Raw genomic sequence first — 26,197 nt, forward strand, 5'->3', positions numbered from 1 at the left:
ACTCGCCATTAATTCTTCCAGCCACGTTGCTTGATGAACGATACACATGTGCCGTAAGGAAAACCTTTGTTTCTAGTAATATATCCCAGCTGTTTTGAACTGCATCAGAATACAACAAAAAAAAAAACCGCAGTGGTGCAGACAGGCTCTTTTGATTAGTGCTCATTTTCCTGTGCAAAGGTGATCTATCATCAGGAGTGGAATATCAAGAGTAAGGTACTATGCGTTTACGCTTACGTTCGCCTTAAATGAGAGTTTTCTCAGGATGCTTCAGGATGCCTTGCCACCGTTATCAATAGATGGCGCGAAACTCGCCTCAAAGAGACGGCTCTTTTGTGACCCGGCTCTTCGGCTCTTCCGCTAAGTTAGTGAGCCGAAGAGCCGAAGAACGGCTCAGAAGATCCGGATCTTCTGTTCACACGACAGGAGGCGCTGGAGGAGTTAGCTCCGCCCAGCCCGGCAGGAAGTTGACCTCAGCTTCTTGCAGTGTCTCGCTCTGTGCCCGCTCTACGCGCTCTGTCACACTCTTTACCCTAACTTTTAACTCATCTCCAACGTAGTTTTTTCACACATGCTTATCGCTTTCGCAGGAGCTTTCGGCGTACATAGGACATATTTTATCTAGGTATATAAAGATCCGCTTTGTATATACACTGGGGTGTTAGGTTTGCTGCGGTATACGTTCGATTCAGGGAATCCAGAGTGATGTTAGTGGAGGAACGGAAATGGGGAGGTTCCGTCCGGCATGGACGTCATGAGAGATGACACGTAATGTGCGCTTAGCTGAGCTGGATCGTTCGAGCGCTACGCAAACGTCGAGTCTGAGAACTAATTACCACGTAAGCACAAACGACGCAATCATTTTCCTAAACAAAAAAGAGTCCATAAGATTTATTTTAGCTGCCTAACTTTTCGTAAGCTGCTGTTTATATGAGCAGTTTATACCACTTCCACGTAAAATCCGAGCACAATTCTCGGCTCTCACTTGAGTCCAATCGCGTGTGGCGAAGGAAACCGATTGACGGCTTTGAACAAAAGATTGCGCAGGACGAAGCACAGAGCTTGCACGGAGTATACAAAAATCAAAGCCCCTTTCTTAATTAAGAGAAAAATGGCTAAAACGCGAAGCTTCTCCCGTGGAAACTGGGAGAAAGTCAAAGTTCGAAATCCAAATTTCTTCCGCCGTTGCAGAAGGGGGAAATTTGATAACGCCGGCTTCATAACGCGAGCGACCGAGGTGCGATTACAACCACGGGAAGAGCTTTTTTTGCTCTTGAAACGCCAGATGTGCCTCCACTTATCGTCCTAATCATTTTGTGAAACACATTACGTAAAGTTAGCTTTCCTGTGGCGCGTTTTGCGCAATGAACGGCGCCATCAGCGAGGCATGCAGAGCTTCCTTCAAAAAAAACGTGCAGAAATTGAGAGACTTGTCTACTAACGCGTAGCATTTTTATGCCGCTTGCCTAGAGAGTGAGTGCCTTACGGCCAAATTTTTTTGGGTTTTCAAACATCTATTCGATACATTAGCTCCATTTACGCTATTATAACGATTAGAGGTAGAACTTCCGCGAAATCTGTATTAAATAAAAATAAATACACAAATCTGTATTATTGTGGAAATGTAGGGGGTTACACGCTTCGCCATTTCAGCCATTTCTTTCTATTTTTATTATTTTTTGGGTTTTCAACGATCTATTCCCCCAATTATCTCCATTTACGCCATTATAACCATTAAAGTTTGAACTACCGCGAAATATGAATTATTGTGGAAATGCAGAGCGTTGCACGGTGTTGGCTGTGGGGTACCCGGCAACGAATGCCACGCTATAATAAAGTTTTCACCACTGGAGATTCTAAGGGTATGGTAAACGTATTCCAAGATGGTGGCTTCACGGCAGTGCTTCAGTGAACTGCGTATGGATGCAGCAGCGTTCGATTAATAAAACTTTATATATTTCCAATGAAAATAGGCATGTAAGGCCTTGTTTTAGTATCCTGCTGGACACTTATTATATTTCAAATATTACCCTTCGCAAGATTTCCAATTTTGGCATTACCTATTGCGCTTTAAACTTGACGCCCTCAACGGTGCGCGGCCAGTTTTGGGCGACGTTTAATTGGTCCCTGTTGACCGTCACTATTAGGCCCACCTATGGCTAATTATTCATTAGAAGGCCGATTTGTTAGTTGAGAGTTGTACGAAGCAACATTTTGCCTCCTGTTGCATATTAAAAAATACACAATTACAAGTCCGGGAAATAACATATTTTCTCAACTCGCGTCTGAATGTGACTAAATTTAACAACTAAGCGGCGTAAATGTAGTGGATTCCTAAGTGTATAGAAAACATGTCCCTCAACCGCAATACTGTAGTAAATTTAATTCAACCAAATAGCCTTATCTGTGTGTCAGTTAAAATATGGACGGAAAGAGTTCATTGAGCGCAATATTGGGTGACTTTCTTAGTCCAGAAAGCCGCTAGCCAGCGCAATAGCCTCGGCGCGAGCACTGCTCAGGGAATGGGAAGGGAGGGGGTTGGCGCGTAGGGGCATTCCCAGACCAGGTGGTAGGTGGTGGTCGGGACGGAGTAAGAGGGGCAGTTGTAGGGGTAAGTGGAGGGAGAGATGTAGTGGAGTATCGAGGTGTTGTAGTATGTGTTGGTCTGTAGTCGACGCCAACTGCGAGCCGCCTGTGTACTGAGGGATGGGTGACATGATAAAAAACGGAGGATGCAAAAATTCGCGAACTGATAACGTTTACAGGTCTCAGTACAGAGGAGCAACATATTGCACACGCATTGCCCGTACAGTTATTCGTCTGCAAATGGAGGTCCTGCATTTTATTGAGAACATTTAACGGCGGAGCTGTTTAGGCATTTAGTTCCACCGTATTGCGTTACCCCCCCCCACAAAAAAAAAAAAGACCGAGCGCACGTGAGCTTGGGCGTCGTAAGCATAGTGCGCCCAGTACCAACAGCAGTGCGCACCGGTACTTCTATGCTTACGTGTGTTTTCGTAACTTTAATTGTTTACCGCACCTTTCTTACTGCTGTAAAATGAATATGCATTACACTTAAGCGCAAATAGTTCGTTCCGAAAGCTTATCAGCCGTGCCTAATTTGTGTTTGCTTTTTCCGTCCTAAGCCAATCGCACAGCTAAGCTCATTTGACATCATAGGTTCTGTTGCGGGAAATGAGCTAGTGGGTCACATGGCCATTCCGGTTTTTCCTGGTTATGTAGCTTATTTGAGCGAAGTGTGCGTTAACAGTGGTGTCAGTATGATTCTATCGAGGCAATCTTTCAAATGAACCGAACTTGTGTTTTGTCCTCATGGCTCCTTTAAAGACGATGGTCTTTCTTGGGCTACTTAAACCGAGAAAGTTTGGTCTGTCTGTCTGTCTGTCTGTCTGTATGTCTGTCTGTTACTTGATTCAGCCACGCGGCCAAAGTGAAACAAAATCTTAGTAATAGTCCTATATACTAACAGACAAATGTAAACTTCGGTTTACATTTAATGTAAGCCGTAAATGTAAGAGTCCGGTGTCAATGTTCATACATTTCAACATTGTTGTCCAACAACGAGACATTCCGCAAATATAAGACAGAAAATTAATAACTTAGTGATATTTGCAGTATTCCTTTACAAAAAAATTTATAGATGCTTCATTGTTGCGAAATGAAATACTACATCAATGCAGAAAAAAAAATCACTCCATCGCCTGCTGTTGCCTGCGTTACTATAGTTTGTGGCGGCATTTGAGGAAATCAAGCGGCAACAGTTACCAACTGTTCCACTAGATAGGTTCTACATTCTGCTTGGAACGCAAGTGGAGTAGGTCAACGTGGTTCTAAAAACGTGGAAGAAGGGCGGCTCGATTCACGGGAGTCTCCGCCGTACGGCAGCGCTGGTATTGAGGCACCCGGCATAGAGGAGTAGAGCGCGGTAAATTTACATTGACTGGAGCAATGCTTTAGCGTGTTAACCTTTGGAGGAGCGCGACGTAAGAGGAACAGCATGAAAGGTATGCGGGATAGCGAAGGCAGGCATTTACTTGGCAAATGTCGGCAAAGACTATCGTCTTTCGTCGACATTTGCAACGAAAGAAGCAGATACGCAGCCAGTTTTTCGTAGCGTTGTCTTTAGACTTCACGTGAGCGGTCGTTCCCTCGTTCATTCGCTCGCTCTTTGGCTTGTTCCTTCGTTCGTTCGTTCGTTCATTCACTCGTTCGTTCGTTCATTCGTTCGTTCGTTCGTTCGTTCGTTCGTTCGTTCGTTCGTTCGTTCGCTCGCTCGCTCGCACAGGCCTCACAGCCGCAACTGAGCCGCTGTAAGCCGCTCTAAATACCCGCCGAGTCTCCGAAGGGAGAGGGGCTGCCAGGTCTGTTGTTTCCAGCCTTACACAACTGGTGTAAGCTGCGCTAATTCTTTTTCCAGCTTTTCTTTCGGAAAGAGACAAAGAAAAATGTTTGGCTGCAACCAATTTACTACCGTACTGCAGCCAATTGCCATTTTCTAAGCCCGCATCTCTCTTCTTATATTTACGTAGAATAGCTTTCTATAGCTTGTATTCACTGGCGAGGCACGCATGCAGGAAACCACGTGAGTGCGCCGTCACTGGTTACGTCGGGCTCCGCCGGATGGCGGTACTTGTCCGTGCTAAGCACATGATATGTGTTGGTCGTTTCAAACTATACCCCACCGAACGCAAAGTAAGGTCTCAAGTCGAATGTTAGTGCGATAATAACCTCTCTATTAGCACCTCTGTTGAGAATCGGGTTGAAACGGAGCAGATGACGCACGCTGGTGTTTTTGCTTCTTTGCAGTGGTAGAAACCGCGCCATATCCGTGGCGCAGCGGCCATGTCCCTGGCCGTTTCCAGTGTTGCCAAGCGAATAAATTGTCAGCTAAACTTTTCAATGAATACCACCTATAAGTCTTCACAAATGCAGGCGCAACTTCGGAAAAATGTGACTGTTTATGCTTTAAAATTTGAAATCTTACCGGTGTAATAAACGATGAGTATCACTCAGAATATAAGCAAGTCGGCATTTAAACTGATCATTGGCCATGTATGTGGCATGATCTGAGTCCGCCACACACATATTGCCCGAAACTGGCTGCGTGCCCCGAGGGAGTGAGACAGCCATCTTAAAGGTACCCCACAGGACGTACCACTAAAATAGTTATAAAAAATTGGCAAAGCTTGCCCTAAGTCGCGCAAGGCTTGAACCATAGCGAAGCTGGACGATGGGGGGGACGCACCACCACGCACTGCATTAGATTTGAAATTGTTCATTTACATGTTCCGTCATCACTTTGCGCAGTGATGGTAGTAGTCATTGTCATATCCATCTATATCGTCGTCTTCTTCGTGGATGACTGGCAGGACCGGATCGTTTTGTCCGCAGGCTTTCACGTTTCCCCCAAAGTGCAACGCGTCGGCACGTCCTAGAACCAGCGGTAACCGGCTGTGCGAGCTGGGACGGACGCACGTGAACTGCTTTCTTGGTATTTTTAGGGTCGAAGCCCCTTAGGGGCTTGGGCTGTTGGCGTCTCATGTCTTCGAAGTATTGTGTAGTCACGGTACTAGAACACCGGAACACCTGTTAACCAACGCCTAGCTCTAGAACGTAACGCGTACTAAAACAACACACCTGGACTCTCGTTTTCCCACGCCTTGCGCTAGAACGTTTCATCTCTGTGGGCAGAACGCGTACTAAAATAACACACCGGGAAACGCGTTTTCAAACTGCTCGCGCTAGAACATTTCGTGCTTCAAAGACACGAGGCTTACAGCGACGCTGTATACCTCTACCCGCCAAAGGTTTCATCTCCATGGCAAAAACGCCCAGGCGCCAAGAATGCACTCATAGACTGCATGCTTCGCCCGTTGCCAGGTTTCACGTCAGTGGAGATAGCCGGGATCGCAATGCGTAGCACTCTGAATTACCATCATATTGCAAATTTCGCGGAAGTTCCACCTTGAATCGTTATAATAGCATAGACAGAAATAATTGTTGGAATATAATTTTTAAAAACAACAATTTAAGAGAAATATAAAAAAAATACTGAAGATGGCGAACTGTGTAACGCGCTGTATTTCCACAAAATTGCAGATTTCGAGGAAGTTACACCTTTAATCGTTATAATAGCGTAGATAGAGGTAATAGGTTGTATAGAGTTTTGAAAAAAAAAAATAGCAGTGCCTTAGGTCGGCTATGCCAGGATATGCGTAGCGTGAGCTAAGGTTCAGCTGGTTATTCTTAGGTTTCCTGGTTGTCTAGGATTAGCTGATTATCATGCTTACTGCTGCTAAAACGATTTCCAATACAATCTAATCCAATCCAATTTATTTCAATTCAATCCAATTTATTCCAATCCAGTCCAATCCAGTTGCGGCGGAGGCGGAGGCGGCTCCGGCGCGCAAGCTGTGCCTCGTGAGTCGTCACTGCTCCTCGCGCATGCGTACCACGGCTCTCCAGGAGCCACGCGAAACTCCTCAACCTCGGTCAGTGTAGCTCAGGCTACAAAAATCAAGACAACTATAAAAAATACTGAAAATGGTGAACGGTGTAACGCCCCGAATTTCCACAAAAAGGCAGATTTGGCGGAAGTTCCGCCTTTAATCGTTATAATAGCGGAAGTGGAGATAATTGGCCGAACACAAATTAACCAAAGCAAAAAATACGAAACGTACAAAAAGTGACGCCCTGGGTTACCTCAAAAAAACAAATTAAGTGGAAGTTCCACTTCTAATTGTGATAGTAGCGTAAACGGAGATAATTGTTCGAATAGAGTTTTAAAAACCAAGAAATAAGAGAAGTAAAAACAATTAATAAAGTGGAAAACTGTTTAACGCCCTGCATTTCCACAATGATGCAAAATTCGTAAAAGTGGCACCTTTATACGTTATAATAGCGTAAGTGGAGATAATTGGTGGAACAGAATTTTGGAAAATAAAAAATCATAAAATAACAAAAATAGCGACAAATGCAAACCGTGTAACGCCTTACAGTGACACAGACATGCAGATTTGGCGGACGTAACACCTGTAATCGTTATAATAGCGTAAATGGAGACAATTGATCAGAAAAAATTTGGAAAACCAGAAAAAAATGGCTGTAACAAAACTCACACTCTACACAAGCGGCGTAAGAATACTACGCATTCGTAGACAATTCTTTGAATTTCTGCAGATTTTAGGGGCGAAGCTCCTCTTGCTCGGCTCTGTCCCGGAAGTACACGGCAGACTGATGATGATTGTGGCAGGATCCCCCTAGGGATTGGCCAACCAAAGATTGGCCGAAGAGGTCAAAACGTTCAACGCGTTCGTTGCTACCCAACAAGGAGGAGAGGAAGAAGAAGAGGTTGTCGTTCGTCGCCTGCGAGCTCAAGACACGTACCGGGGGTACGCGACACAAGACGCTCTGCAGAAGGCGACGGCCAAGGTGGCTGAAATGTCACACACCGAATTCGCCAACTTACTCATGAAGATTCTCATCGCCCCAAACAAGCCCTACATAATCACCACAAACATCCACGTCGTCGACGGCCTTGTCAACGGAGCGGTGGAAAGCTTGACGTGTCGAGACTTCATATGATGTGTGGGCGAATGTTTCACGGTTTTAGAGATAAGCATTTTAGCTTCGCCCGTCTAATCATCATTCACTTCGTGGAGATGGCGGGATTTTTTTTTTTTTTTTTTGCAAGCGCCACGTGCAACCCTGACGACGCCGGGCGCTCCTTGTGAGGCGGTGTGCTCAGGTGAGCAATACACGAAGGGAGGAACTACGACCCGGTTTTCTGATGACGCCGGCCACCGGCCGTATTAAGACCAGCAACAACAGCTTTACTGTTAGAAATTTATCCAATATCACCGTATCTACGAGAGATAAACAATTGCAGCCTAATCGCTCCTCACCTCGACCTTGAAATACGCGATGAACGTTGCGCGCTTTCTGCCGGAGGTATGGGCGGCTCGTGACATTCTCTTCGGTGGCCTTCGTTATAGCACATGTCGGAGCAGACAGACAGGCAATGAACTTTATTGTAGACAGACAATGAACTTAATTGTCCGGGGAGTTTTATATTTTTCTCGGCAATGTGGAGTGATCCATTTCCTGTGTGGTCCGAATCAAAGTAGGCATTGGTGCCTGCTTGCAAGCAAGTGCTTAGGCTGGTAGGGTGCTTTCGAAGCAATAAACTCTTGTTGTTCAGTGGTCTGGTTGAAAGTCAAGTGTTCAGTTGGTTACTCCAACTCCGCGCGCACTCAAAAAACGCCAAAACTGTACACACAGGTTCACGCCTATAAAAGGTTTCTGCACAGCTCCGATGACGGCGGATCGTCAGCGGAAATTCGATAAACAAATGACGACATTGACCAGCAACATGCAATAGGACTGCCACTGCTGCAATGACGTAATTAAATCGGTTCTTGTGACGGAAATTGAAGAGAGCGCCGTTGGTCTTCCCGCACCTTTAACAGAGAAATGCGCGCGTAGTTGGCTAAGGTTATTGCTGGCAGTGTAATCCAAACGACGAGGACGTTTGTTTGTGCTGATGAAATGTTTCTGGAGGATCCTTTTAACTGTTATATGCGGTTTCATTAGACTATGGATAAAAGCCGGTTGCCACAAAACTCTCCTAACTACTTTCAGTACTGATGTGGTGGTGGTTTGTTCCAGACAGCGCGAAACAATTAATTGTGAAGGGGAGTTGGTTTCATGATGGCCTTATTGTCATCACTCGTATACGCTAGCATAATCATGTGTGGATACACTCACAAAACAAACACGTATATAGTGTTTAATGCCACATTGAGAAACAGTCACTGCGGTGCTGTTAAAGGGAGGGAATATGTGCGTAGGCGTATGCCTGCGTGCGTGCGCATGCGTGTTTGCGTGTGCGTGTGTTTCTCTCTGCGTGCGTGTGTGAGCGTGCGTGTGTGTGCGTGCGTGTGCGTAAGTGTTTTTGCGTGTGCGTGTGTGTTTGCGTGCATGTGTGTGTGCGTATTTGCGTGTTCGTGTGTGTGCGTGTGTGCATGTGTTTGTGTGCGTGTGTGTACGTGTGTTTGAGTGCGAATGTACGTGTGTATGTGTGCGTGCGCGGGTGTGTGCGCATGTGCGTGTGCGTGCGTGTGTATGCGTGTGTGTTTGTGTGTGCGTGTGCGTGCGTGTGTGTATTTGCGTGCGCCTGTGTGTGTGTATGTGTGTACGTGTGTGGGTACATGTGCGTGTCTGCGTGTGCATGCGTGTGGGTGTGCGTGCGTGGGTGAGTGTGTGCGTGGGTTCGTGTGTGCGTGAGGGTGCATGCGTGTGTTTGCGTGTGCGTGTGTGTGTGCGTGCGTGTGTGTGCGCGCGTTTTCGTGTGCATGTGTTTGTGTGAGTGTGTGCGTGTGCATGTGATTGTGTGTGGGCTTGCATGTGCATGTGTTTGCTGTGCGTGTGTTTGCGTGTGCGTGTGTGTGTTTGCATGTGTGTTCTTCGTGTGTTTGCGTGTCCGTGTGTGTGTCCGAGCATGTGTTTGCGTGTGCGTGTGCGTAAACGTACGTGCGTGTGTGTTTGAGGGTTTCCGAACAGCACGATGCAATAAGTTGTGAAGGTGAGTTGGTTTCGTGCTAACCTTATTGTCATCACTGATATGCGCAAGCGTAGTCAAGTGTGGATACGCTTGCTAAAGAAACACGCATTTGTAGGAGTAAGCTCAGCGCTGTTTGGTTCGCATTGCCTCACTATGTAAGCGCGTTATTTTATTTATGTATCTTGCAAACCTGGCATCCTCATTTTCATCTAAGAAGCTTGGGAAGGTTTGACTGCTTTTAAGCAACGCTATCTTGATTGGTTGCTTTAATACGTACATTAGTACCGAAAATAATAAAGAAAATGTCGAAAGATCTCATGCACCTTAAGCCGGCCAGACGTCGATGTGTTGACAGGTAGCTAATGCTCTGGCGCTTGTCACAACCCAATTCGCCGGATTCAGGTTTGAGTGAACCGTATGTGGCTGCCATGCATAAACTCCTAAACTGCCCCGTTCGTTTTGTTCTCTTTCCGAATCTTGCGCCCTAGGGCCATCAATTTACCCACTGAAAAGGTTACTTATTCAACAATAGCTACCATGAAAGTGCAAAACATGCGCTGAAAGAAAGGATTACATTATTTATTTTCTCTAACAGGAAGCGAAGTCGAACCAGCGTTCAAGAGTGTACGTTTCAATCAAAATGAACATCGCACGCCTGATCCTTCTCACCACATGTCTATGTGTGCTTTGCCCTGCCGTGCAAGGTAAGATTACTTTCACTTCCCTACAGTGTGATTACGAATGTCGTGCCGGTGTGTGCGAAATATATGCTTGCGAATATCACACGAGCGGTGCACGCGTGAAGGAGTGAACTATCAGCACCAATGTACTGATACCAGTTCGTTGTTTCATGAATATTCATTCGCAGGCTTTTGTTGCTTAGCACAATGTTTAAACGATCATGGGGCGCCCCGTAGTGGAGAATTACGGAATAAATTATTCAACGGGTTGATATTTCACGCGCACCAATATACTGACACGCGGGTGTCTTTTTGTTGCCCGCCTTCACCATAAAACGAATCCCGCGGGCGAGGGAGGACCTTTGGTCTCGTGCTCAGCTGCACAGCGCCATAATGGCTGAACTCAGGTTTGTAGTGGGTACCAGAGAGGCAGCGCGAGGAAATGGTGTGCGTACGTGGGACGAGGAGGTATTCCTTAAAATAGCTTCTAAAGTACCGATCAAGCTAACCACTTTCCTTTTGGTCTTTATACTGTTGCTTTTAACTTTTTCTTTTCATATACTTTTTACCTTTATAAAAGCACCGTTTGTTAATATGCTTTTTGGAAGCACAGCAATTGATGCTGTAATCTTTCGCTTTGCGTATCCGTAAGCTTGATTTTAACAGAAGAGCTGCTGTACAAGCCTTAAATTCGGTGTTGCAGGAAAAATACCAAGAAAATGCCGAGTGTTCATGAGCACGTGCGTCGCGGTGACCGCTGAGCTACTCCAGCACGCGGAGTGGCTTTAGCCCTCCCTCCCCCCACCCCCTAACCCCCCCCCCAAAAAAAAAGAGAAAAGAAACGGCAAAAACCACTAGCAGCGAAAAAATGGCGAGCGCTTGTGAATGCGTGCCTCGCGGCTACCGTCGAGTCCCTGGCTCGTCCAGTTTCTTTAACAAAAACAAAAAAAACCTCTGGCGACGTCATCAAGCGCCACCACGCATGTAAATAAAAAAAAAACCTCCAGCGCTAGTGGTAAAGATAAAAAGACAACGTGCTTGGGGGAGGTCACCGCGGCTGCCGCATTCTCTAGGAGCCGTTATGGATAATTGGAGACATCGTAACGAGTGTGCCATTCCTTCCCGAGACGACTTGCAGATCCCGCCACACCTGCCTCGAGTCGATGACGAAGAGTTAGTGGAAGTCTACAATGCTGAGGATAACTTGGCATCCAGAACTCGCAGCGAAGAAGATGACGACCTCTTCGATGCATATGACCACGATTACTAGTTTTAATTCGAAAGCTTCTTCAACAATGGGATCACACTCCGACTTTGTCAGTCCCCCATAGTGGGTACGTCGCGCCTTTGATGTTATGGCTCCAACCAACCAACCTATTAGCACCGCAACTATGCAAAGAAACAATGGTACTGAAAGTTAACTATGTGCCCGGCAACGTTCAGGCACAACAGCTCCGCAATTCAAGCCTTGCGCTTGAGCGCCAGCTTATATAAATCTTTTTACTGTGGTAGTTTGCGCAGTACCGACAAGCCAGAGCCACACCGTCCTGAGTGGGACAGTCACGAGTGCTGTGCTGAAGAATGTTTTCGGGGTGGTGGCTGATCAAAGAAACTGCCTCGTGTGCCCCTAAATTCTCTATTAACAGCAAAGCGCGTGCCGACCTATTCTTGAAAACACTATTTATAAGCTCAAGCAAACCATTTGCTCAGCAGGCAGCCACGGATGTCGTATATTGGAGTTACGAAATAGTTGAGTGCTTACGCCGCATGAGCAGGTTTTTCGGGGTCACGTACAAAGAACGTTAAAAATATTTTTTTTTTGTAGCAGAGCATGAAGTGCATGTTCTGAGGCGGCTGACTCGCAAAAGGACCTGATATGTACGCCGAGTACGTCATACCGCGCGTGCAGAGAGCTGTGAAAATATAAATTAGGTGAATTTAGTGAAGAAGCGATAAATATTCGGGGGACTTCGGAGATCGCGGTGGCATCACTGCAAATAAGAATGAGGTAGCTTGCAATAATGAAAAAGTGATAACGAGCGTATCGGTAGACTTACTATAATGCAGGGAAAAGTAATAACATCGTATCCATCCAATTAGTTATATGCGTAAATGATAGGAAAACTGAACCATGCACCTGGAAGGGCCCTTTCTTGGAAAAACAGCTGCAAGAAATTCCGGATTTTAGAAAGCACGAAATAAACGGACATAGATTACTGCAGGACACATGTGAACAGCGATAGAGTGGCCACAGAGGAAGATCATGGACGCGAATCAAGGCCAAAAAGTAAACTCTATTGCAGGATATTTTTATTACTCTGAATGAACAGCGATTTATAAAATCGCAGTTAGATGAAAATTGGCTGCTAAATGAACTTTACCATTTCGTTGAGTTTCATTTACTAGTCGTAATCAGGAAGTTCCCACCAAAGTTGCAAAGCTGGCGAAATTTCCGTCTGTTGTCAATGTCTGGGACGGAAATGGTTATCCCCGTGTTAGTCTCTTAGCATAAAACTCAGGTCTATCCATGTTTCGTTAAGTAATCCCAGTCATGGTCACTGCCATTAAACCACTTATGATGCAATTAAATGTGTGCATTTTCAAGCCATGTGTGTGATTGGATACAGCGTACTCAGTGTACGTACCACCAACGGCTTCTTCCTAGAGCAAGACAGGAACCAGCTGAAGGGGCACCAAATATATACGCAGGGTAGCGGATGAAAACACTGTAGAAAATAGTGGCTCTTACGAAGCAAAGATGTCGTACAAAATAATCATATCGCTCAAAGGTGCTTTTATTTCAGCTTTACGCGGCGACATTCAAAGCGCGTGACATCCGAAACAGTAACCTCGAAGGGACTGGTGGCGCCACTATGCGAACGATGGTGACACCACTTTCTCAAGTAGTTCATGTTTCAGAAACTAGGGATCCGGCGTGGAACCCGCGCGCAAGCGCGCGCTATTTCAACCTACGAGGCCGCGAAGTGGGGAGCGTTGCAGAGTAGCAGGTAGGCAGGTAGCGCTGTGTGTTGTTTCCCCCCGTATTCAACTGTCCCAACGCTAAACGTTAGTGAAGTCAATAATTAAAGTGATGGGAAGAAAATTACTACTCTAACTGGTTATAAAGCCCAAGGGCTCTGCTACATGGGCTCGTGCTTTAAATTAGGGTTATGGGGTTTAACGCACCGGAGCTACACCTAGGCTATGAGGGGCACCGTAGTGGAGGGCTCCGGATTAATTTAAACACACGGGCTCACGGGCTTTTTTTGCTTTTCGCCTCCATCTCCAAAGAAGCCACAATGGCCGGGACCGAACCCGCGTCCTTGGGCTCAGCCGAACCACTCAGCTTAACCACTGAGCCACCGCGGCTGGTCCGCTCGTGTTTGTAATGCGGGTATTTTCCTGCGTGAGTCAGGTTAACTTTTGACATTCATCGAGGTCAGGGGAGCTAGAGCATGCAAGAGCCATCAGCCGTAAAGCATATATGGGTACTTGGTGTTCGTTTTTTGTGGAGTAAGGGCAGCAAAGGCTAAAGAGCGCCATTTAGATCATGGTAGTCCGAACTAATTGAAGTTTATGCAGCTAAAAATGGTGGGTTATATATGACACATTTAAAAAACAGATTTGTGGATGTTTAAGGACCACAAATAAAAAGGGAAGGTTGTAACTCCAGATGAAAACGGTGATAGATAGATGTGACGCAATTAAAGGTGACTCGTGGGTGTACCGGTCCCCTAGTGAAGTCTGAAGCGTATCATGACAAATGATCACTCAAATACCAAAAATACCCCAAAGCAATCATGGTTGAAATACAACAGACTGAAGAAGCCAATATTAGATAGAAATTCGGAAGCACTTTTATACCAAAGCTTAGGTTCTTCTGGCAAAAAGTGTGTACACAAAATTCAGGTTTAAGAGCCTCATTTACATGCACCGACTAGGCGGAGCACATGGTCGTTTGCCAAGTTAACACCCGGTTACGTCTAGACCATGCCTACACAGCTACCTACTCTTGGTCCACAAAGGTAAAGCGGGACCAAGCCAGCTGAATTTTAGAAGCTACTGTGCGGGCCATACTTACCGGCCGAATGAGCTAAACTTTCTCGCTTCATGAAAGGGGGTTTTATAACGAAATTGTACATGGCTGGGATCCACTAGATCGTCTGTGCCTACGAAGACCAAACAGTTTAAGTGGTGGATATAAATGAGTTTATGTATAAGTGCCTTAGCAAATGTGTCAAGGCGTATGGTGTATGGCTAATTGTTGTGCTCCTCGCCACCACCGACGCCTTTTTCACAAGTCGCGCAATCGACTGAAAACGGCGCTGGCACCGTTATGAGCAGTTACTTATTTTACTACCTTTGGGACAAACGCGGGTGTTTCGATCGAAGGAAGAACAGTGGGAATTTAAGGAGCATTGGCGCGCACAGACAGACGAACGGGCGCGAAAACAACAACAAACCTCCGCGGCAGAACGTGCAGCCATCGCCCTTGATGCCTGAAGTAACGTACCACACTACAAGTGCAGCCACTCACTGTATTCTATAGTGATGACAAGTGAATGGTTGCCATTGTCTTAAAATAAAGATTACCACAATTGGAATCTTTGAATGTATGTTTCTTAATTCCCCCCAAATAGCCAACAACAATCACATAAACCTTACTATTGCAAAACGCCACCACAGCAAAACTGACCAAAGCTGTAGATCCCCTCGCTTCCATCTTCAGAGACGTGAAGAGCTTCCAATTTCTCCGCCTAGGTGTATGTACACCGTTGCTGCGAAATCACACACTTTTAGGCAAGAAACTTAAGAGCGACTTTGGCTAGTGGGCCAGCTGTCGTCGATATGTCGACGAACGCTGGTTCACTGGCCACAGCCGTTGTAAAAAACAATGAGTCCTACCTGTGTGTTCCGTAGAACCCGCAGGGAGAATGAATTTTTGTCAAAAACATGGAAATAGTACGCGCCACATGCAGACTGTGGGTGTTAGTGCGGAGGGCACCATGTCATCTTGTGTGGTGGGTCATGGCACGGCGTACCAGAGCATTTGACAATACTCAAGGCACTAGATAAAAACAAATAATTCTGCTCTTCCCCTGCACTTCTCTTGATGAAATTAGTCCCGAATCTGATATGTGCGGCATCCCAACAATATAAAGATGTGTGAGAGAGAGAGATAAAAAAAACTTTTATTGTTGCCCGGTAAGGGGTTGGGAGTGGAAAAGGTGGGAGTCCCTACCCATTCCCCCTTAGCCATCAGCCATCAGCCACGAGTCCTTGGTCCCTGGGGGCGGCTTCAGCCATCCGGACTATCTGTAGCTGGATGTCAGCTTCCGAGCTGAGCAAGGCTGCCTCCCACTACTCGTGTGTGCTTACGATGAATGTTCTCTTATCGGTTCTATGCATTTTAGAGCAGGACCAGATGTGTTCTAAATCCGCTCTTTGCTTGCAGTATTTGCACTTGTCGTCTTGTATGTCTAGGTAGCATAACCTATGTAAGACTGGGTTTGCGTACATCCCAGTTTGAATCCGTCTGCAAGCTGTGACCTGCTGCTTGTTGAGGGTTTTATGCGCTTCCGCATAATACAGTCTGCATTTTCTGTAATGATCAAGTATTTCTCCATAGGCTACCATGCGATCCCTGTCTGCTCTGCGGAGATTGAGTGGTTCGGTGGTTTCATTGGTGCTAGCCTGGTCTGCGAGTCCTCGGGCTAGCTGGTGAGCGTCCTCATTTCCGGGTAGACCACAGTGCGCTGGGGCCCGAACTAGTTGAATGTTTGTGATGTTGGCAGTGCCGTTGCTGTTGAGTATTTTTAGAGCGATGTTAGAAATGCGCCTTCTCACGAAATTACGTATCGCCGTCTTGCAGTGGCTAACTATGAACTGAGCCTGGGTCGAGGCGATGGCCAAGGATGTGGCTGCTTCTTCTCCGATCTCTGTCATGGTGGCATGTACGGTTCCTGCGGTCAGGAGGTGTCTCTTTTGATTCACAACCACTACTGTCATGGCTGCCTGCTTAGCATAATCTGCAGCGTCTACATAGACGACCTCGTGAAGGGTATGAAGCGTTTATGGACGGAATTGGCTCTTTTCATTATTTTTTTCTTGGTTGTGAGTTGGGTGAATGTTACTGGGTAACGGAGGTACATATATTTGTGTCCGGAATCCAGGTTGTATTTCTTTTTTGGCTACGTGTTCGGCGTCGCATACGATGTTGAGTTTTCTTAGTGTCTCCTTGTGTTGCTCTTGGTAAGTCGTTCGAGCTGCGATGTCTGCTGGGCCTCTATTAACTCGCTTAGTGTGTTATGTAGACCGAGTGCGTCATATTTATTATTGGGTGTCGTTATGGGGATACTCAAGGCTTGCTTGTAAACTTTACGAATCATGTTATTGATCTTGGTCTTCTCATCCGTCTTTCATGATAAGAAAGGCGTGGCATATACCACTCTGGAGAGGATGAAGGTTCATATCAGTCTGATAAATTTTGATTCTTGGAGTCCCTGGTGTGTGTCTGTAACCCGCGGTATCAGTCTTGTTGCCTGCAGCACACTGTTTCCGAGTGTCTTGATGGCTTCCGTATTGTAGCCATTATCTTGATTCTTGAGTCCCAGCACCTTGATCATGGACACTGCTGGTTTAGGCTTGCCGTGTTTTCTGAGCTCTATCTGTGGAGTCTTGTGAGCTTTTAGACTACTTCTGCCTGAAATGTACAGTAAGAGCTCCGATTTCTCTAGCGAACATCGTAGTCCTCTAGGTCCTACATATGATTCTACCAAATCCATGGCTGTCTGTAAGGTTTCTTTCATATTACCGTCACTGCCCCGGTTACCCAGAGTGTCAGGTCGTCCGCATAGATGCTATGGTATAGGCTTTCGATCTTATTAAATTCTTCCGGTAGTCCTATCATAGCCATGTTGAATAGCAAGGGAGAAACTACGGAGACTTGCGGTTTACCTCTTCCCCCCAATTCAAATTCTCTTGATTCTAGGCTTCCGACTCGTGTTTCGCTGTTCTGTCTGTTAGGAAGTTTGCTACATAGTCGTAAGTTCTGTTGGCAAATCCCAGCTTTTCAATATTTTGTAGAATGGCCTTGTGTCGAACTTGATCAAAAGCTTTGGTTAGGTCCAGTCCTAGGATGGCTCTGGTGTCTTTGGGTGAGCTGGCCTCTCCATCCATAACGTCATGTTTAAGTTGTAGCTGTGAACATTCTCGGTTCACAGGTTGAATCTAAATAATATTATAGTATGGGGATACAAGTCCTTGTCCTCCATATATCTATTCAGCCTTTTCAGGATAACATGTTCCAACAGTTTTCCCAGGCATAAGGTCAGTGATATTGGTCTCAAATTCTTGAGTGATAGTTTTTTTATGGCTTGGGTATCATGGCAATATTGGCACTTTTCCATGATTTGGGTATGCACCCTGTCTCCCATACTTGATTTATAAAATGGGTTAATCCTTCAACAGAGTCGTTATCCAGGTTCCTTAACATTTTGTTAGTTATGCCGTCAGGTCCAGGTGCAGATCTTGTCTTGAGATCTCGTATGGCATCCCTAAGTTCTGCGGTTGTGATCGTTGATCTAATGTTGGGTCAGGCAGCCCCTCGTATTGTTCTTGTTTCTCTTCTGGGTGCCCACCGATGTACGTGCGCTTAACTTCATTTATTAGGTCGTCGTCCGTGTTTGGGTATCCGTGGATGAGCCTATTAAGGCTTTGTCTCTGGGCAGTATTACATTGGTGGGGATCAACGAGATGACGGAAGATGTTCCAAGTTTGTTTAATCCCAGTTGCAGATCCATTCTGTTGCATGTGCTGTACCAGTCTTGTCTAGTGAGCTGATTGGCGTAGTCTTCTATCTCTGTGTTGAGAAGTGCTATTCGTCTGCGTAGACTTCGGTTGAATTTCTACTTTTTCAGCCTGTTCTGTAGACTTTGTTTAGCCTGCCACATATGTAGTAGTGTGGCATGTACTTCTTGGAGATCTGCCTCTTCAGGAATTGTCTTAGTCACATCACTGGCGTCTTTCTGCAGCTGCTACACCCACTCATCTATGTTTACTCTCTTGTTACTTGACCCATCAACATCCTTTTCGGCCATTCTGATTTCTCTGATTCTATCCTATTTTACAATCTTAATCTCTTTCCCTCGTTTGTGAGGGCTGGCGCTGCGCCCCCTGTGTTTTTCACGATATAATGGTCGCTGCCTAAATTTTCTTGCAGGTTAGTCTATCCCATGTGGCCACTGATGTTTTTGGTAAGGGTCAAATCCGGGGTCGTGTCTTTACAGACGCTGTGGCCAAGTCTGGTAGGGTAGCTCGGGTAAGTGGCTAGTGTGAGTCCTGCTTCCTGCGCGTTCTGCCAAAGATTTCTGCCTTTGGCTGTTTCCTTTCTGTATCCCCAGTTCGGGTGATGAGCATTTAAATCCGCAATGATAATTAGAGCTTGTTTCTTTGTGCTATCCAATACTTTTCGGAATACCATAGAGACTTTATGCTTGCTTCTTGGACTGCTATATATGTTTAGTATAAATAGACTGCCATCTCTACTCTTCTTGATAGAAATATTTCTGTCAATATATGATCAGTTGTATCAAGGCCTATGTCATGCTGTATGACAGTGGTGTTCCTTTTGAATTAAGGTGGTCACTACACATTTCTTGTTGTCTTCGCTATTGGTTTTGCTTACGGGTCCACATGATTTGTAATTGGGTAATTTGGCAATGCCTCCTGTTTTTTGTAAGAATATGACATCTGGCTTGCTTGCGTCTTCTTTGGTTAGTATATACTGGGCAAGGTTTCCGCTTTTGCGAAGGAATCCCCTGCAGTTCCACTGCCAGATGATGTATCTTTTGTTAGTTGCCATGTTTAGTTGACTGCGTATTGTCATACTGCGCTCTGGTTCCTTCTGTCACGGAGGCCTTGCACATGCTTTGATGAGAGAGGCACTTCTCGTAATATTTGTACTTGTGTGGTGCGAAGGTGGCTAAAGCACCAATTAAAGATAAGCAAGTCTCAAGGCACCGATGGAATGCGTTGCCTTGCGCTATATCTGCAGAGCACGTTTTTTTACAATGTTGACAACTTTAAGTATGAAAGACTGATTGTGTAGCCACAAGACCAATATAGGCCCTTTTACCAAATTATTAATGGCTCTAAAGCATGTGAACACACTACTCTTTACACAAGGTTTGCAGTACTTGTTCAGTTTACTAGACGAGCCTAGAATTATAACACTTACATCCTATTACCTTCTTCCTGTAGCCTGCTGCTTCCGTAATTTCTGTGTAGTTATGGGAAATTCAAGTCAACATGACGTCAGGGATTTTTCGCTTGCACATTCCTCCTAGCTCTGTGTATTTCGTCACCTTGGATTACCAAATCTACCTACTACACAAATCCTCTATCTTCATTTTTTAAATTATTTCGCAGAGCTGAGACACAATAACACTTTTCGAATATATTGGATTTTTGTTGCGTCAATTCATATTGGAGTAAAGTTTACCTCACATTACTAATTATTTTTTTTTCGAACCAACATGGGCACCTCTGTTCCACCGACAAGTTAGTATTTTATGAGTCGACGTGAAGCAATTATCCGCATTCTTTACCGCATAAGCAACAGGTTTACCTTGGTTACATATACGTTATCTTCATTATTTGGGGAGCATGGACATACTACTCTAGAAGATTTTGTATTGAGTATTAATTCTTCGCATCACACATCATACTACCATGCGCTAATAAACCAGTGAAGTTCTTCAATACAACCGTTGTTCTAGACAACGGTAAGCTTAAAACAACATTTTATAGAAAACCAGCGGGCCGACACTAGTTCCTGTATCTTACAAGCCATCACCCGTGACTGTACAAATAAATAATCATTGTAGGACAAGAAACCAGACTTGAAAGATGGCGCATTGATGACAGAAATACGTAAAATATTCAAACGAACCCGATTCCACCCTGGGAAACGGGAAACTCCCCGTAAGTTCTCCTGATATGTCTTACGAAGATGTATCCACGCTCTAGAGCGATTTAGTGCTAAAAAGAAAAGTCTCCGGCAACATGCTCTGATATCTACATTCACAAGCGACCTACCCAACATGAACATCATCGTTCCCTCAATGTACCTACCTATGGCAGTTCACAATTCATATAAAATTAAGGGGAATGTGTGGAACTTTACATTAGGTGGGATGCTTAGAACTTTGCAGGAATCTCAACGGGAAAGCCCAGTTGGACCTTCTGTTCACTTGAACTTTCACGTTGCGCTGGCCAGTCCCCTGACGCAGCTGCAGTCGTCGCCTTACTTCAAGACGCCTCCACCGTGGCTTACTTTCACGGTCATTGCGGCCCACGACGAGGGCCTGGATTGTTGTCACTTATAGCAATGTGCAACAAACTTCTGAGGCCACAATGAGGACGAGTGCAAGGCTCGTCGAAAACGTCACATAGTTTGCCGCCCTTTCTCAGGGCCTTCCGCCGGCGACTGCAGTTTCCCACCTGCATCTCACCTCGCGCTGGAATTTTCTGTGCGATTTTCTGTTCCTCACAACAATTTTCTCTACCTCACACATTCCATAAAGCAGAGATGTAAGTATTTAGACTCAAATCGTGAGGAACTCTATCACGTAAATGAGACTTCATGGTTAGCCGAATAATGCGATTACGAGAGCCAGATTGTCTGATAGCTTCAGGCTCCCCGAGCATTAAATATGGTTAATTTTAATCATAACTATCATCAACAATCATAATTATCAGCCAAAGCTTTAGATTCTCTTCAGGGACACCTTGCCTTTAAGCATATTTTGCGTCCTTGAGCGTAGCATGCGTTTGCATGCCGGCCAGCTGACGTTTACGTCCGGTCGTGATCATGATCACATTTGCTTGGACGTTGCTAACCGCCTGTTTCTTCCAGATAAGGCCTAACGCGGTGTAAAATTGTGTTAGTCGAGAAAAATCGCGTACCGTACTGTCTTCGCTTCTCGCAGGATGCTTGCCGACTCAGCGGAGAGTAAAGTGCCCGAGAACCGGAGCGTATCCCGAGGCCACGTGCTCAGACGCCGACAGCCCCAATTGCGAGAAGGGCAAAATGGTGTGCGTTTGCAAGCCAAAATTCTACAGGAGGGCGGACGGAGTGTGTGGCAACTATGCCAGTTGCTTAAGGGGATAGTTGCTTCAGAGCGGCGACGTGCAGGGGTAAAGGCGCTAGCAAGTCAATAAAGTAAGCGAAGAAAAGCCGCTGCTTCCCCGGTTTTTGGCTTTTCGGCGCAAAGAACTCAGTCATGGGCCCACTTGAAATTCTGTCGTATATGATGGAGCGATGTGGGATGTGAACTTTTGGGCGGGCCTCAGGAGGGACTGGCTCATTTTTAATGAGTGCCTCCCCTCTGCCCTGCCTGATAATGTTCCCAATACTGGACGTGTACACTTGCAGTTTCACTCTTTTGATGGTCGGTTTTTATAAGAACTTACCATTTGTGTAATTTGCTCACGTTAGAGCCCGCCACCTTGCACGCAGGAACACCGTGCTTGAGCTACTACGGCCCGAGGTAAGGTATGTAAGGTCTGGTAAGGTCTGTATATAAACTTACTTCTCCAGCTTTAAAAAAATTAGGTAGAATTAGTCAAAAATGCCCTTTACAACTACATTTGTTTGGCTGCCAAAGTGTTATGGGTAGGTGAAAAGGAATAAAATGAGATCTCACCTCTGCGACGTAACTGTTTGAAGCGAGGTACAGTGTAGTGACCCTACCAATCAAAACAAACTACTGAGCAATAGAAAATACGTGGTACAAAAAGAAGACGCAATCGATCGACAAATTAGTAGCACGTCACGCAGAAGTGCAAAAAAAAAACTTTTGATGCGCGCCCACTCAAAAGCGTTATTTACTTCTTGTGTCAGAAAATATCGCTTATCGTCCCTGTTGAGCAACATATAATTAAGAGAGAGAGAGAGAGAGAGAGAAAGCGAGAAACGGCTACTGAAAAGGAAAGGAGTTTTTCGGAGACACGCCTATTTAACTTGCTAGTTTCACCTGTGGGGAGGGTACGAGGGGGAAAAGAAAGAAAAATGATAACCCGTCCACTACTGTGAAGATGGAAAACCAGCGAGGCTGTATTGATGGATAACTATATTGTGTTAGGTATGTATGGTTATCTGTAATCTTATAGTCGTCTTATTCGCTAATTCTAATGTTAGTTATTTACGGATAGCTTCTTTAAAACAAGAGTTCCAGCCGTTTTCTGTAACCATACTGCTTCTGTAGACGGCCATTCACTGACAACAGACTGGAATTCTTTAACGTTTACATCTTCACCATGAACTAAGTGCTTATGACAACTGAGTGAAGCTCGCCCTAATATTATAGTTCTCTTAGCGGTTAGTTGTTAGGTAATTGTTCTGGGAAGTTTAGGTGAAACAAGGGTTACGGCTGTTTCCTGTAACTATACTTCTTGCATAGGTAATCATTTATTAATGTTCACAACTTCACAGTGAAACAACTAATTAACAACGCAAATGAATCTTGAAGTTTTGTCTTAGTGGTCCATTTGAATGAATTTTTTTTGGGGGGGAGGGAGATTTTACAAACCAAGGGTTGCCGCCATTGTCCAGAACCCCACGCGCCGATTGCCGCCGTGTGGCGCTATAGGAAAAGCTCCTTTCCCTCTATTCTTGACCTTACCGTGTGATCCGTCAAGTGTCAGATACGTAAGAAATATCGCCCGCCGTTGGATTGACAACTTCCCAACGTTCAAAACCGGACACTGCTTACGTTGCCCGTTTGAAATCGTACCACGGTTCCCACCCGGTGCCGCGATAACTAGCATCTAGACAGCGCCTTCAGCCGCGGGGGCTATGCTACAGTGTCTCAGCCGAAGGGGGAGAATAATAAGACCTAACACATAGCTTACGTGCAGCCCGGGAGCGAGCGTCTAGATTGCGCTTCAAAACGCGCATTTCTTTCAACTTTGGGTGGCAATCACTTTTCTCACATTTCTTGCAATGTTGGGAAATATTGGAAGCTTCAATAATTGGCGTTCGGGGGGAACAATGCGTGAGCACGCCATCAATTGCCCTTTTGGAAATAGAGGTAGCATATCTAGCCAGTTGAACCTCACTTGTACCAGATAGCAAGATTGACACCAAGTCTGATGGTTTTATCCTTGATGTAAGCTTCCATTGCATAGTTGGAGTGATATTTTATCCTTGAACGGGCGCATGCTTGCAGACACTGGTTTTTCCGTGTATTTAATGTCGTGTAATAAATCGTACTTCCGTTCTTCGTCAGCGCTCTAGTTTGTCACTTCTTACGCCCTCGTCCCTTCGCTGTTTTTTAGTGTGAATAATCCAAACACGTCGCGAGTTTGTGTTGGCCGCTTACACACTGCCGGCGTTTCTCGCCGGCTCGCCTCTCCGATCGGAGGTCGGGACTTCTGCTCTCGAGCAGCGAACCATCCCATGGTTAGCGGCGGAGGCGCCACAATTTCGTTGGCTCATTGGGCAGCTGGCCGTGACACAGTGATTCGAGGACTCTATTTTTATTGCTTTTTATTACTCCGGATGCAAAAACGCGTTGAGGACAAGAAAAGCGTATACTGAGCGAGCCGCAAGGTCGCTGCGCAGGCGGCGGCCACGGCCGCGAAGTGCCGCAGGCCGGCGGGTAGCTCGAGCGATAGCTTTTTACCGCTGCACAAAATGAGACTCAAGTTTCGAACAAGGCAGCACATACGAGAAAGGTGCTAAAGATGCGAAGGCGAATTGCATTCAAAATCGTCATATGCTCCGCTTAGGATAGCTGCAATCGAATATCCGCCGTATAGTGTTAAGCAGAACACATCTGTAAGCGGACCTGCAGGCAGACCGTCCGGCTGCTTGCAGCGCGCGTCTCCCCACCCACTCTCTCGAGCATCGCGCGTCGTTCTGTAGCCGCTGTAGCAATTCGCACCCGCAGCGCCTGCGTCACGTCCACGGTCGCTTTTGAATTAAGCGTTTGACGGTAGGGCATTCGCACAAACTGCCGGCGACGCGGATTCGACAGTGCTGCGGCAGCTCTGCTCTGTGATATCCGTCCGACAGTCCCGTGTACAGCTTTGTTTATACAAAATCCCATGTTTCACGGCACCCACAGAAAACAAAACTGCGACTGGCCGCATTAACATGTCTCTAATTAAATAACCGTCGCACGCTGAAGCAAATGAGGTTTCCACACATGATAAGTAGGCCATTAGCTTATCGCAACAAAAAAACTATAGGATGCAACATTTTTCTCTCAGTCCCCATTTAAGGGAAAAGTAGTTAGAATACGAAGCTTTCTCCCTGGCAACCCGAGTCAAAGTCCGAAATTCAAACTGTTTCAAACGTGTCGGAGTGGGACGTTTTGAAACGGACACTAAAAAAGGACATTGGCATCACCCCGTACACCATTTCTTCGTGCCATTTGACGTTTTGGTTCTCCTAGGATTGTTTAGCTTGTGAAAGTGCCGCATGACCGATGGGCATGCGGAACCCCCTAGGCCGACCAAGTGCATTGTTAGGGAGCAGGCGGCGTTGGTACGGAGCGTTTATGAGGCGCAGAATGATCCAAAGGAGTGGCTGCCTCTTTTGGATGCGTGTGTTTGCTTGCCTGGGTTTTGAAATGGTGCCGAAATTTGTTTACCTGACGTGCTTACCCTTTGCTATCTGTAATGTTTATATTGTGTGCTAATTGTCTTGTCGGAGTTTTTCTAAAATTTCCATGCATTAAAGAAAAATTACGCCCATCTTTCCGCGAGGGAACCCTGATGTGATGCGACGCATCAAGGGGGAGCGTTTGGACTGGCGCTGGTAGTGGATTGCGTCAGTCCACTCGCTGAAGGGACTGTCGCTTCCATCACGTCTTCATCGGAAGATCTTGCACGGAGGTATCGTCGAGCAAAGTCAAGTCAAGTCGAGTGCTGGACTAATCCGGCGCCGTGCGCTCCCCTGCTTATCTTCCCGCTTTTGAAAGGAAAGGAGCCGGGGGTGGGGGGGAGAGTCACGCGCATGCGCACACATGCGTGCACCTAGAGCAGCGAAGCGCACACGCGCAGCTGTTGTTATGATAATGAGACGGATTGAGAGTGCGCACACATGCGCGCACCCAGAGCAGCGAAGCGCACACGCGCAACTGTTTTTATGATAATGAGACGGAGTGAAAGTGTTGCGCACAACTGTCGGAGAGAAGAACGGAGGAGAGTTGCGCATGTGCAGTGAGCGTGCGGACAACGCCGCGACGCCGGAATGACATACCCGAGAGCAAGAGATGCGCCGCATCTAAAAAAAGGGTGGCGCAATGGCACACGAAGCGCTGTTTTGTTCTTCTAGAGGCACTTAATGAGCCTTCGCTTACCGTCACCATCGCTTTGTGTAAGGCTAGTTTTACTTCGCTGGATTAACAGTACGTTTTACTTGAACGAACGACGGCATGAGTCAAGCATAGAAATCTTCGCTTTAAACGATTTTGCGCTCATGGCGTGCGCTGTGCTCTCAGCCGTGTAAATAACCTGCGCAAACACATCTTTACTTAACGTCTGACTCAACGTAGCAATGTGTCTAAAATGCAACGCGGTACAAAAGAAATCTACCCAAAATTTATAAAGTTGTCTACTGGTGCGTAGCGTTGTTATGGGGCTTGTCGAGGGTGTGAGTTGTTTACAACCAAATCTGGTTTGGTGTATTGAAACATTCTGGATTATTTTATTATTTTTAGGTTTTCTGTGTTTGTTATTATCAGCAATGTAAATATGTATAAATAGCGAGAGCACCTGGCGATGCCCGGGTGTTCAACTATAGTAAAGACAGTAATGTGCATAACACTTCTCAGTTATTTCTTTTTCATAATTAGGTAGTCCACCGGGAAATTGCACGCAGATAGGAACCTCCCCGTGCTGTCAATTCATCGGCTCCTGCCGG

The 26,197-nt window shown here is 45.9% G+C and overlaps 1 long non-coding RNA gene across 1 annotated transcript; it reads left to right on the forward strand.

The window, feature by feature from the left end:
• On the forward strand, positions 1-21,446 carry LOC144173384 (uncharacterized). Its single transcript, XR_013323245.1, has 3 exons — positions 1-216; positions 10,179-10,287; positions 21,255-21,446. It is a non-coding gene; the product is annotated as an uncharacterized LOC144173384 (long non-coding RNA).
• Positions 21,447-26,197: the final 4,751 nt, after the last annotated feature.

This window comes from Haemaphysalis longicornis, unplaced genomic scaffold (assembly GCF_048455015.1).
Source record: "Haemaphysalis longicornis isolate Haplotype H1 unplaced genomic scaffold, Haemaphysalis longicornis Haplotype H1 scaffold_3, whole genome shotgun sequence".
NCBI classification, from domain to species: domain Eukaryota; kingdom Metazoa; phylum Arthropoda; class Arachnida; order Ixodida; family Ixodidae; genus Haemaphysalis; species Haemaphysalis longicornis.